This window comes from Curcuma longa, unplaced genomic scaffold (genome assembly GCF_044706935.1).
Source record: "Curcuma longa cultivar G26 ecotype Majalengka, Jawa Barat unplaced genomic scaffold, ITB_CL_G26_1.1 contig_23088, whole genome shotgun sequence".
In the NCBI taxonomy this organism is placed as follows: domain Eukaryota; kingdom Viridiplantae; phylum Streptophyta; class Magnoliopsida; order Zingiberales; family Zingiberaceae; genus Curcuma; species Curcuma longa.
In genome coordinates, this window is record NW_027432076.1 from 1 (window position 1) to 4,658 (window position 4,658).

At 40.2% G+C, this 4,658-nt stretch overlaps 1 long non-coding RNA gene and 1 pseudogene across 1 annotated transcript; both read left to right on the plus strand.

Moving 5' to 3' along the window:
- The first annotated feature begins 353 nt into the window (after positions 1–353).
- LOC141818043 (transport inhibitor response 1-like protein Os05g0150500) lies at positions 354–1,485 on the plus strand (annotated as a pseudogene).
- Positions 1,486–3,578: 2,093 nt separating this feature from the next.
- LOC141818042 (uncharacterized) lies at positions 3,579–4,186 on the plus strand. The gene is made up of 3 exons (XR_012600894.1): positions 3,579–3,637; positions 3,733–4,034; positions 4,121–4,186. It is a non-coding gene; the product is annotated as an uncharacterized LOC141818042 (long non-coding RNA).
- The last annotated feature ends 472 nt before the right edge of the window (positions 4,187–4,658 follow it).

Here is a 4,658-nt window from a genome sequence, read left to right on the forward strand (position 1 = left end):
CAAATGAAAACTCAATAGGATTTACTCCTACTTTTACTAACTAGTATTCTTTTGCTGCTTGGATTTATTATGGTGATTTTTTTTTCCAGTGATAGGATCTCACTTTTACATATGCATGGTTTTTTATTCCTTATTGATAGTTTGTCTTTTCTGTGTACATCTTTTCATACTTATAACTATAGGCTGTCTTAAATTGTTATTTTGGTTTTATTTTTTGCTGCAGGAATGAATTGTATTAGTATAACTTTCACTATTAACAAAAAAGACTATATAATCATTTTATTTCCCTGATACTATGTAATGCTTCTGTTTGTGTATGCATATTAACATGGGACATGCTTTGTCAGGTGACGGACTTAATTAAGGATGACGGGCTTATTGCTGTGGCATCATCTTGCAAACTCCTCTGAAAATTGCGAATATTTCTTTGTGATCCATCTTACTGTCCTCTCACAGAAAATGGCCTTATTGCTGTCTCTTCTGGTTGTGTAATGCTCGAGTATGTTCTCTATTTTTGCCAGCGGATGACTAATTCTGCCCTCCTTACTATTGCTAATAATCGCCCCAATCTCACATGCTTCCGGCTCGGCATCCTCCAGCCTTACACCCCTGATTATATTACTCAAGAACCTTTAGATGCTGGCTTTGGGGCTATCGTTGAATCCTGCAAGGGCCTCCGACATCTCTCTTTATCTGGTTTTCTTACTGATGATGTGTTCAAAACTATTGGGGCCTCAGCAAATAGTCTTGAGAGGCTTGCATTTGGTTTTGCTGCTGATAGTGATTGATAGTGATGCCGGTCTTCATTACATTCTATCTGGTTGTGGAAAATTACGCAGATTGGAAAATACGAAATGCCCGTTTGGGATCAAGGCGACAATGCAGATAAACTGGAGACAATGCGATGCATTTGGATGTCATCATGCTCTGTGACACTGGGGGAATGCAGATTATTTGATTTTAATCGAGGGCCGTCGTTAGAGTTACGGCCTGATCATTTCCCAGTCAAAAAACTCTACATTTACAGTACTATTGCTGGCCCAAGAACTGATGCCCCACCTTTCGTCCTGACTGTTTAAGGAGACGTCAGGTATTAAGGAATTGATATTATCTTTATCTTGTTTATCATCCTAATTGGCTTTGCAGAAGTCGACTTTTTTTTTGGAAATGATGGAAAAGTTTATAGTATCAAGTGCATCATGATTATGGTCTTGTCCCCACGTGTTGCAGTTGTTGGCAAAGTCTATCATATGAGGGCATGGGATCGAAATACTTTTTGGGTTTCTGACCTCCACTATGCAGGAGCCACTGCATTAAGGGTAAAGTCCCCTTGATTTACCTTGGGATTGGCTGTGTGGATCAACGTATGATCTTTTGCCACTTGTTTCAATCACCATAAGCTATGAAGAATTTTCTACTCTTGATTGTGACTTATGAATGAATGAGTAGTGGGACTAAATGACTTGTGACCTTTACTCAATATATTGAGCATTTCTCATTTTTGGTTTAATATATTTTAGATTGCTGAACTATTGTTTTTTTCTTAGGTTATCGATGTTTTTAACATAGATTTTTCTATGAAAGTGGAAGGGAAAAATATAGACCCTAGGATCTTACATGAATTTTTTGTGATTACCAAGTTCTTACTAAATGACTGATTTATCTAAATACCTTGTGCAATTTGTATGGTATGCTTCTTCCAAGGGTATTCTTCTTGTTTAGTCGGTATGCTGCCCGAAAAGTTGTATGAGAGAGTGGAAGAAGGGAGCATCACTTTGAAGAGACCTACCACTTTCGCCTTTTGCAAGGATGGATTGGTCATAGACAAAGGTGAAGTCGTACATGCAGACCTAGTGATCTTTGCTACTGGATTCAAAGTCTACCAGAAGCTCAGAAACATATTCGTATCCAAATGGTTTCGACAAATTGTAGAAGACTCATCAACTCCTGTGGCTCCTCTGTACGGGTCTGTTCGCAAGTCAAGTTATCAATTTCGGCAACTAATCATTCAGATTTCTATTCACAAGTTCAAGAGGTGATTCTTCTGCAGGGAATGTATCCACTTATTTCTAAGTCTTATACATTACTAGCACGGTAAGGAAGAACAAGCCAGAGCAAAATGGCATCTCAACCTAATTCCTACTTATTTTAAAGATTGAAAAGATATTTATAATTATGCTGTGAATAATGATCAGACCATTTTTAATCACAAAGAAATAGTACTAGCCGTTTGCATCAAAATGACACAGACAGATCTTCAACTGAACTATAGAAATTAAGGACACAGGATTTTCGACAAATCTCAACACTCAAAACTTCGGCAACAACGATAGCTGAAAACATCTCATCCATTTGTATTACTCACATTGATAAAGGAAGGAGCAGCCTTCCCTTACTTTTCTTATTTTGTCTCACTTGCTTTGTGATTTTCATGCAAATAAGAAAAACTATTGTGACAAGTAGAAGAAAGAATGCAAACCTTAAATACCTGAAATATAGAGAAACTCCAATGAAAACGAGGCAGGCAAACATAAGAAAATCCCATATCACCAGTCCCACATCTATCCTGCATTCATACAATAAAGGACAAAATGAGAAGTCTGATATTAGTCGAAGAGGAAAACTAAAGTACAACATAGACACGACCTAATTAGCCGTTGGCCCTTACCTTCGCGTCCTCCTATTCGCTACGATATAGGTAACGACTCGCCTAACCGGTCTGATACATGACGTATGAGCTCTTCAGCTTTGCCCCGCTTTTTCTGTTTCTTCTGCAGCTTTTGAGCTTCTGAGCTTTGCCCCCCTTGGCTAGCGCGTAGGTCTCATAGCTTCTGAGCTTTGCCCCTCTTTCTTAACTTAGAACTCATCTCTCGAGCCTGACTCGCTAAGCTCATCGCTCCCCCGCCTAACTGTATTGGTCTTTCATCCTCGCATGCCTGGTCTTCTATTAAGCTTACTCTTCGAACTCGAGTGACGTTCACTGGTCGCATCGAGCGCGAGGAGAGGGCGAATCGTCAAGGAAGAGCACGGATCGGCGGAGTGCCTCGGCTGCCGCCTCCACTGCCCGAATGGACAACATCTCCAGCCTCATCCACGACCTGAGAGAGCGGATCGCCGCTTCCGCCTCCGACGCCGCGTCATCCTCCAACAGCCATCCGGTGGAGACCGAGTTCCGCGTCGTCCTGCCCATTCTTCTCGATGCCTATGTCGTCCCCTCTTCTACAGGTACGTGGGAACTTCATCCTTCGTCTCCCGTATTGTCACTCTGATCATGTATCCGTCAGGTAACGGGAGGGACTTCAACGCGGTTCTCAAGCTGCTCTCACACACAGCCCGTAACTACCCCGGTGTCTTCTTTCATGGTCGGGCCGCTGCCCTACTTCCTGTAATCGGCCGTCTCCTTCCCTTCCTCGCAGATCCTGCCTTCAGGTCGCATTTCGAAACCTATTTCGAAACCTAGTTCTAAACACATTCATTTCCAATGAGCATCAAATAACTAATCCTTTTTGTTCTAATTTCCGTAGTTCCCGCTACGGATATATCTGTGAGACCATTGTTTCTCTTCTCTTGCTACTCCGAACTGGAGAGCCCGAAGTTTACCGCCAATTCGTTTTGGATGCCATGGTCGTTGTTCGAGGTACAGTTTCATTATTAGAGTGTTACGATCTACTGTTTTTCCAACTTCTCCTGTAGAATTTAATTTTCTATTCTATAAGTGGTTTTTGTTCACAGATGTTTTGCATATTTCATCAACCTTATCGCTCAAGTGTTTCAGTGAATCATTTTCTTTCATATTAAACTGCTCTGAGACATTTAGTGAGCTTCCAGTTTGTTGCCGACCTCTGGACGGCCCGGGTGTACTGATTATAATCGATAATAAAAAGAGATGGCAACCATTTGCTGCATGGACAATCAGACTTATCAACAACTGTCTGACGGGAGGGACGCTCCACGTAGAAGAGCTTATTGATGATAATTTTGCTTATTCAGTTTGTTCTTATTTACTGTGCTACAGGGATGCAACTCTGCATATGGTATGTTGGTATCGCTGAAATTAATTTTCACATGATGATGAACTTGCATTTTTGTATGCTTTGGTGACTTGGTTTTATGCAAACAGGCTTGTTTTGAATTTGCACAATTAACAACTACTGTGATACCTCTCGGAAAATTTATTCATTCAATAGCATCTATATTGTGCATGGAGGAAAATAAGTTCAGATATGCACTTTATGTTTGATATTTTATTCAGTTGGACATTTTATTTCTACTTGTTTTAAATGTTCATGTGGTTGGTAGTTTAGTAGTCTAGGAGAGTTTTTTTTTATAAGAACTTGAAATAGCTCACTCATCAACCATTGATGATGATCTCGAAATTTTTTTTTCTCTCCTTAGATGTAATTACCAAGGGGATAGTTTATTGACCAATGCTATATAGAAAGCCTTGATTTTTGGCATGCTAGAAGTTTGCAATAGGAGCTTGCTGTCTTGTTTGTTTGGAACAGCTTGTTCGACTCTCTAACATTGCACTAATTCCTTGCAGGAACATTGAATATGATTCTTGTATGCGTGTTTGCCTTCATCTGCTATATTCTTCTTGTTCGGATGAGATTGCAAATCTACAGCTAATGAGATTATGACTGCTTTTCCTAGATCTA